Source organism: Stylophora pistillata, chromosome 10 (genome assembly GCF_964205215.1).
Source record: "Stylophora pistillata chromosome 10, jaStyPist1.2, whole genome shotgun sequence".
In the NCBI taxonomy this organism is placed as follows: domain Eukaryota; kingdom Metazoa; phylum Cnidaria; class Anthozoa; order Scleractinia; family Pocilloporidae; genus Stylophora; species Stylophora pistillata.
In genome coordinates this window covers 17,600,803-17,610,083 of record NC_142528.1, presented here as the reverse complement: position 1 = coordinate 17,610,083, position 9,281 = coordinate 17,600,803, and positions in this window count along the sequence as shown.

Here is a 9,281-nt window from a genome sequence, read left to right as displayed (position 1 = left end):
GTGGAGAACCCCTGGTGTAGTCAAGATTACTGTGGAAGACGGAATATAGGAGTAAAATAAGGATTACGTCGGAGCCCCGGTGAACACGTTTAACTTTCATAATTTGCATTACAGTTTTGTCTTCTAGTGTGGAAAGGCACTTACCTTCAAAATGTAATGTTCTCAACCAACGGCTGAGGTGCACCACAACGAAAAAATTTCAGGGCACGCTCGTCAAGCACTCCTTGAAAAGAAAAGTTGAACAGCACCATCTATCCAGGTCGCTGAAGACTAATTGTTATCCTCACTGACGAACTATTACCAATTTACTGTGCAGCAGTACATCATATTCGTAGTTTTCAAATCATTTCTTACTGGTCCTCGAATACCACTTTTTCCCCCGCGCTTTTGCACATTGTAATACATTTCACTTCAAGAAATTTAGATACCTTTGAGAAACGCATTACGCTTATACCAGAGATCAAAACACCACTTAGCCATTGCCAATGAAAGCAGGTTCTAAGCTATCTTCAGTTTAGCCCAGTTTTCATAAAATGCTTAATTTTGTCAACAGTGTCACATATAAGATCGTATAGCTAAGCTGGTGTAAATATTTCTCTACTGGCAAACAGCCCACTATTTGAGAAATTTACTAGTACACCGATTAGTTTGATAAAAACCACATGCGAAGTTACACGGCCTCGCTTTAATAAATGGATCTTCGCATTCAGGGGCTGAGGCTCATAATTGTTTTTTTGCTTTTCTGTTTGTTTGCTTCTGTTAGTTGTTTCCCTTAGTTTTTGTTGTAGTTGTTGTTTGTTATAATAAAGGACAGACAACAACCCAGTTACACACCATCAATTGGATTCCAGGATACGTCCGCATACCAGTTTTCTGTGTTATCATACTGTCCAAATTTTACGGTCACATTGGATGCAAGCTGTTTTTCAGGTGCAGGTGAACTCTCATCTGCCTTGCTAGGACACTGAAATAAAAGATAACCTTAAACACGAAGGTGCAGTATATAAGGAAGTATTCCTGGGAAGACCTAGGCTCATTTGTCACTCACTGTTGACGTGTGGGGGTGAAATTTAAATGCTGGTAGACGAACAAAAGGAGCTAATGAGATATCTATTGTTTACTTCCACCAGCATGGTGGCATGAGGTAACGTGCGAACCACCAACTTCGATCTCAAATTTATCGCCACAAATAAAGACAGTTTCCATTGGAGACAAATCTCAAAAATTATTCTATTGTGATGAAGACATAAAACAATTTTGAGGAATGCGCCCGCTGTTCACTGCTTTGGAGTAGCTGTAGCTCAAGCTGACTTCACTCTAAGAGTTCTACATCACACGACGGTTGATTGACAAATGGTCCAGTTGGACCTAAGGCTCCTTTTATAGAGCACCTTCGTGTTTAAGTACAAAAAACAACCGCCTCATTGGTTTACTGAGAAAGAGCGATCCGAGAAATATCCTAAACATATTCTACTCATGGTATGTATCGTGTTAATATAGTAAGAAAGGCTTTATTCGACTGAAAAAAATAAAGGAAGTACTACAACAAACATATGAAACATATGTGTGAACTGCGGTTATGAGACGTATATGAGAACGATCCTTCGCAGTAAAGCACTATTTGAGCAATAGTGAAAATCAGACCTGAAAAAAATTTCAGGCCTGTACGGGATTCGAACCACTGACCTCTGCGATACTAGTGCAGCGCTCTACCAATTGAGCTAACAAGCCAACTGGGAGCAGGCCATCAAATTAATTCGATATAAACCCGTGGATGATAAATCAAACAACAACAAACATATGAAACATATGTGTGAACTGCGGTTATGAGACGTATATGAGAACGATCCTTCGCAGTAAAGCACTATTTGAGCAATAGTGAAAATCAGACCTGAAAAAAAAAAAATTTCAGGCCTGTACGGGATTCGAACCACTGACCTCTGCGATACTAGTGCAGCGCTCTACCAATTGAGCTAACAAGCCAACTGGGAGCAGGCCATCAAATTAATTCGATATAAACCCGTGGATGATAAATCAAACAACAACAAACATATGAAACATATGTGTGAACTGCGGTTATGAGACGTATATGAGAACGATCCTTCGCAGTAAAGCACTATTTGAGCAATAGTGAAAATCAGACCTGAAAAAAAAAAAAAGGAAGTACTATAATGGTGACGGCATTCCCCTCCACTTCTTGCTTTGAATTGTTAGGAGGTTGAAACCTTCTTAACTTTTACCGTAGAAATGCTGACTCAAGCCGAGGGTCTGAAGTCCTTATATAGAACTGTTTTTTTCCCTTTATCCTACGCTTGATGGAAGATGTTATGGTGGAGCTTAAAAGTAACTATATTTAATACTCTATTTAAAGGGTCTCAATGTGGTAACCATTATCCATTAGGCGTAAAAAATAGCAGATTTTAACGGTTTGTCGTATAAAAAGTTAACCAAGAAAATCTTTCCTTGTACAGGGTGTCATTTTGTATAATTTTCACCTTAACAGAGTAGCAGATTGGTGTTGCACAAATCGGCTCCTGATCAATCCTCAAAAACAAAGTTCATGCTTTTTGGAACAAGACGGTTGGAAGATTGAGTGATATCACTATTTATTTATTTATTTATTTATTTATAATAACTTCATTTGCCTAAATAATAAGATAATAATAATAATAATACAGACAGATAACAATAGAAATAACATCGAGATGCAAAAAGGCAAAAAGGGTCAAGCCAGAGAGGAACTAAATTCTCATTGACGGCAGCCCCCAGAATAAAAACAATATGCAATAAAAATAAAACTAAGATGTAAAGGTAAAAATTATTGAAAAAACAAGTTAATTGATAAATGGATATTGGTGCAATATTATTGATATTATTTAAAAATGTGTTCTTTCAGTTTTTTTTTAAACTTACTAGCAGAGCTAGAGCTAACTATGTCACTTGGCAAGTCATTCCAGATTTTTATATATTTATACCAAAAAGAGTTCTTGAGGATATTTGTTCGAGCATAAGGCGTCCAGATTTTGACATTGTTGGTAGATCTCGTCCGACTATTGGAGAAAGTTAAGTAATTACATAAGTCTACTCTTGAAAAACCATTAATGAATTTGAATAATTGCACTAAACTAAGAAATTCACGACGCGAGTTGAGTGTTGGCCAGCCAAGATACTTCAAACGTTCACTATAGTCGATAGAACTACCAAGGATCCACCTGGAAGCATTCCTTTGCACTCTTTCAAGCTTATCAGAAAGATATTGTTGATGTGGATTCCACACAGGACAGGCATACTCAACAATTGGCCGAACCATAGACTTGTATCCAATTGATATTGCTTCAGAGCTTTTCCCAAATGTGCGCTTTAGTAGGCCAAGTATCTTATTTGCTTTAGCAGCAACAGAGAGAACATGCGGTTTCCAAGATAAGTCAGATGATATAATGACTCCAAGATGTTTGTGTGTTTTAACCTGTTCCAGTGGGATTGAATTGATGTTGTACGAGCAAGGTGTTACAGATCTAGATCTCGTGATTTTCATACATTTGGATTTAGTTGCTTTAAGTTTCAAAAGCCACTTTTTACACCAGTCTACGATCTGAGACAAGCTTTCACACACAGGTTGATGAACAGATGATGGATGATCTGAGTTAAACAATAGAGTATCATCGGCAAACATTTCACTTGAACACGATAAGTTCTCAGGTATATCGTTGACATACAACAAGAACAACATTGGCCCAACAATACTTCCCTGAGGGACACCAGAGTAAACCATGGACCAGTCTGAGCTTTCACCTTCCAGAACAACACGTTGGAAACGATCTTGCAGGAAATCACCTAGCCACTCGAGAATCTGACCATTGATACCATATCGGCCAAGCTTAGAGATGAGATGTTTGTGTGGGACTGAGTCAAACGCTTTCTCAAAGTCCAAGAAGACGACATCTGATGTTTTGTTTTTATCTAAGGCTGATGCCCAGGAGTGAAATAGGCGAATAAGTTGGGATGTGCAGGAAAAACCAGCTCGAAAGCCATATTGATGAGGGCTTAACAAGTCATGATCTTCTAGATGAGCCATAATATGTCTTGTGACTAGCTTCTCTAGGGTCTTAACTACAAGCGATGTTAGAGAAATTGGACGATAGTTAGAAACATATTCTTTACCACCATTTTTGTAAACTGGGGTGATGTTGGCAGACCTCCAGTCACGAGGTAGTTTTCCTCTATTCAGAGACATATTGAATAACTTTGACAGTGGATCAGAAATTACAGAGGCTGCCTCCCGGAGCAAACGTGCAGACAAACCATCCGGGCCAGTGGCTTTATTCACATCAAGGGTAAGCAAAAGCTCTCCCACATTAGCACTAGAGCACATGAGATCTGGTATGACGAAGCCTGAACCATGTGAATGGGCATCCTCATCGACATCGATAGCTGGGTCAGGGCGGGTAAACACCGACGCGAAAAATTTGCAAAATAACTCTGCTTTGTCCTTGCCAGTAGAAGCCGTGACACCACGATCCGACCATTTCATAGTGACAGGTATTGATTTGTTTTTCGTTTTGGATTTTATAAAAGACCAGAAGCGTTTAGGGTTTTTGGAATCAATTAATGAGTGAACATGTTGGTAATAACTCTTATTAAGTTCCGATTTAACTTTATTCCTTAACGATTTATATTTATTCCAATCAACTTCAAGCTGGGTAGATTTGGCTTTCTTCCAAAGGCGTTTTCTTTTGTGGAAAAGCTTGCGTATATCAGAAGTGATCCAGGGCACATTTTGTCTTGATTTTATTTTCTACGAAGGAACGTTGTTTTCAATGGCTTTAAAGAATGCAGACTTCCAATTTAACCAAACCTCTTCCATTGTGTCATTGTCGTTCAATATAGCGTCCCATGGGATATTTGATAGTTCAAGACGAAAGTTATCCCAATTAGCATTTTTGTAGTCAAAGGTTTGTTTTGGTCGTTGATATGGACGAGTGACTTTGCATGTCAACTTGAGAGAGACAACATTGTGGTCTGAAGAGCCAATTCCGTCCAAAATTTGGATGTTTTTAAGTGATTCTGGACGATTAGATATCACAAGGTCTAGGATAGCATCTTGACGCGTAGGCTCGTCGATCAATTGAGAGAAACCATAGAAGTTCACAATATTATCGCAGAAATAGTCTGATAAGACATTTGGTTGAGAAGGGCATATCAAGTCCCAATCAATATCCGGAAAATTAAAGTCACCCAAAAGAACAACATTAGTGTGATCGGATACCACTGTAACTTTTTCTAGTGACCTTTTAAGGCTTTCTAGATAGTTCATGTCACTTGAAGGAGGGCGGTAGAATACTCCTATCTATCTCCTTCCTTGGTAAAGAATTATCTCCATCCCCCTCCTGCAAGGATTTGGGAGTGATATTTGATATTTGATAGTTACCTATCGTTTAACGATCACATAGATTACCTATCATCCACGTTGATAGGTGAGCTATGTCAAATCAACAGAGTCCGACACCTGTTTACCAAAGATACTCTTCTAGTTATCCTAAGCTGTTTTATTGCTCTACCGTTTGGTTGGGAACAGCACAGCAGAACATTCACAAACTACAGCTATTACAAAACTTTGCTGCTAGAATATTGACTGGTAAAAGGAAGTATAACCACGTCTCACCATCCCTTAAGGAACTAAGATGGCTACCCATAAATGAAATGTTACAGTTTAGAGACATCATCTTGGTATATAAATGTCTACATGGCCTTGCTCCAAATTACCTCGAAATCAAGTAGGTCAAGCGTTCCACCATCCATTGCTATAATACCACGCAAAAGAACAACATAAACATTACAACCAAAAGAACATGAACAGCTCAGATGTCCTTTTTTGACCATTCTATATCTTCATGGAACAACTTAAGTGATGACACTAAAAATTGTAAGAACATAACCAGCTTCAAACGCTCAGCCCGAAAGGAACTGTGGGCCCGTTTAATGATGAGTTTAATTTTTAAAAGTTTTATAATTTATTCTCTCACCATTATGTCCATTCGTTAGGATTTATTAATTTATATTCATATGTTAGTGTAAATTAGTATTGAAAATCCCTTTTGGGAATTACTAATAAACGTATTGTATTTTGTAGACTTCACTTTGTAGAGTACAAACAACGCTATAGACGAGTACAAATATCACGCGGTATTTGTACTGTAGAGTACCAGTTCAACAGGTTTTCTCGCATCGCGCAAGCGAAGAAATGAATTGTAGTTACGATTAAAAAATTGGTGGACAATTTGAATCATATTTCTGACGACGAAGAGTCAGAATGGCTGGCAAATATACATCCAAGTTTATTAGATGAATCGAAGGGAGAAAAACAGCTACACGACCTGGAAATTTCTTCATTTATTGAAGAAAAAAGACATACTTCTGTCACGCACTCCCCGTAAATAAATATCCGCGAAATTCGCCCGTACTGAAATAACAGTTTGGCGTGTTGGATAATACTAACTTATTGGACGTTTTGTTGTGTAGTATCGCTGAGTATTTTTACTCATTATTTGTATTCTGACTCGCCCTACGGGCTCGTCAAAATACGGCACAACTCGTAAAAATACTCAGCGATACAACATAACTTATAAGATATAGGTATTTTTGGTTTGCTGTAAGCCATAAAATGGCCAAAGTTTTAACCATCAGCTGTTAAAGCCATCACCTCATAGAGGCCCTCTATTTTGTCATCGTTTTTTGTTATTTCAAATTAATAGAACTTCCGGCTTTATCTTTCAAGAATGACAGCATTCTTACAACCTTCAAAACTTAAATGAGGGAATTTGAATGAATAATGAATGAATGAATAAAAGAACGAACGAATGAGGGAGTTAACAAACGAATGGACCAAACGACGAGCGAAAAGGTGAGCAAATAAATTAAGAAATGAAAAACTAAACGAAATAGTGTGTGCATGCATGCAAGCATGTTTGCATGCATGTGTGCATAAAAGCATATGGCATGCATGCGAGAACGGATAGATGGACTAGTATATTGACCACTTTCAAAAATGGCTGCCGGATTAATATTCTTTTGTTTAAATTTAAATTAGCCTTTCTGGCCTCGCTTGAGATAATGTATCCTTTTGAATTTTGTACTGGAGAACGAGGCCAGAAAGGCTAATTTAAATTTAAACAAAAGAATATTAATCCGGCAGCCATTTATGAAAGTGGTCTATTAAGTCAGTGAAGCGACGTGTCAGTACGTTTAGAAACGTAAGAGCAGAAAACGACACTAAAACAAAAAGATTAAAACATCAGGAGATCTCCATTTCGCTCCTTGAACTCACCAGTAAGTGTATAGGCTCCACCTGATTATAGCCTTAAACGAGGCAAATTTATTCTGAGAGACGTTTGGCTCTAAAAAACACGAAAAAGGAGAAAGGTACGACAAAAGTCAATGAATATACTTCACGGCTGGGAGGAAGAATTACCAGTCTGACCGAGGGAATTGAAAGGAGAAGTATGCCATAGGAACCACATAATTCTCATCACCAAGAACAGGGACCAAGTACATATGAGATCACGGTGGTGATTGTATCATAAAATTTAAAAGTAGCCTAATTGTTAAAAAAGTGTTCTTAAGCTAAAAACTCACACACCGATGTTTTAAATCTTGTTTATTGGCCTGACTGCTTAAAGGGAAAGTACGGTCTAGGAAAAGTTTCCTTAGATCAAAAGTTCCTTGCTTGATTTGTCCTAACTGGCTATTCATTTGAGCTAAAAGCGTTTTAGTTGCGAACAATTACGTTCCAAAAATCGGCATTTTCAAATTTAAATCCGCCATCTTTGTTATGACGTAGCAATAGTCAAACATGCTAAATTATATCCCTTGCTGAAGTGGATGTAAACAAGGAAAACAGCAGCGATGGGGGCGCCACCTATTGAATTCTCGACTTGTATTTTAATCTAGCGAGAGGATGTAGTACATCCATTTATGTTTCAAACGAAACATGGCTCGTCTTTAGGGGAAGGAGATACTTCTGTTTGGGAGAAGACCGAGAGAAAGTCAAGAAAATGAATTTTAAGAAGAAACGTCAACCCGCTCAGTCGCTCACGTCTTAGAAATCGCGAGTGGTTCTCTAGCGGCAACTGTCAAGAGAAACCTACGGAAAACGAGAATGTATCCTCCTAAGAATTAAATGTACTAGGACACCGACTCAATTTGAAAGGCAAAGGTGTTTTCCTCAAACAAATCCTAGCTGTGGAGTGATAGTTACTTTGCTAAAGAAGACTGCACTGTTTGCTACGGATTCACTTTACACTGCTAACTCGGAATGAGACAAACTATTTTTGCAGTTACAGGAAACCAGCGCTAGCTTTGGTGTATAGATGGAACACGAGCTATTTGGAACTAAGATCAGTTGGCATGCAACAAGTTAGAAATGCTAGACTTGAAGATCATTCTTCGTATGCGTAAACAATGACAAAATTGATTACAAACACTAAGTTGCCAAAATTAAGGCTGACAAAAGGCAGAAGTTAAATGCAAAGTTGTTTTTCATCTTTATTGCTTAGAATTAACTTCAACGTAGTATTTTTCGTTCTAAAATGTTTGAAATGTCGCGACTTGTGAGAAGTGGAGCTTTGTTATTTTTGATGGGCGCCGGAAAATCGCCTCTGTCATACAGTGTTTACATTGGAAATTACCTCAATATAACTGAAGCTAAAATGAAACTTTCAATTTCTTTTGAAGGCATAAGCAGTGCATAATTACGTCAAGTAGTTGGTTGGAAGACGTAAATATTTTCATATTATTTTTATCGTGTCCAATCGTTATGATATAGTGAAATATGGGCGCCTACGTGACAAAGGATAATTTGTATTAGTCAACGTGTTTGTCTTGATAATTTGCCAACGATGTATTAAATGTCATGTAGTTTTTTCTCCGCAGGCCTGTACGGAACTCAAACTCAACTTAACGGCCTGCTCCCAGTTGGCTTGTTAGCTCAATTGGTAGAGCGCTGCACTAGTATTGCAGAGGTCAGTGGTTCGATTCCCGTACAGGCCTGATTTTTTTCAGGTCTGATTTTCGCTATTGCATAAATAGCGCTATGTACCGCGAGGATCGCACATCATACGTATCTAATACTGCAGTTCAAAATATATGAACTTCATATATTCATTGTATCTCATTTATCACTTTCACGGGTTTATTACGAATCAACTTAACGGCCTGCTCCCAGTTGGCTTGTTAGCTCAATTGGTAGAGCGCTGCACTAGTATCGCAGAGGTCAGTGGTTCGAG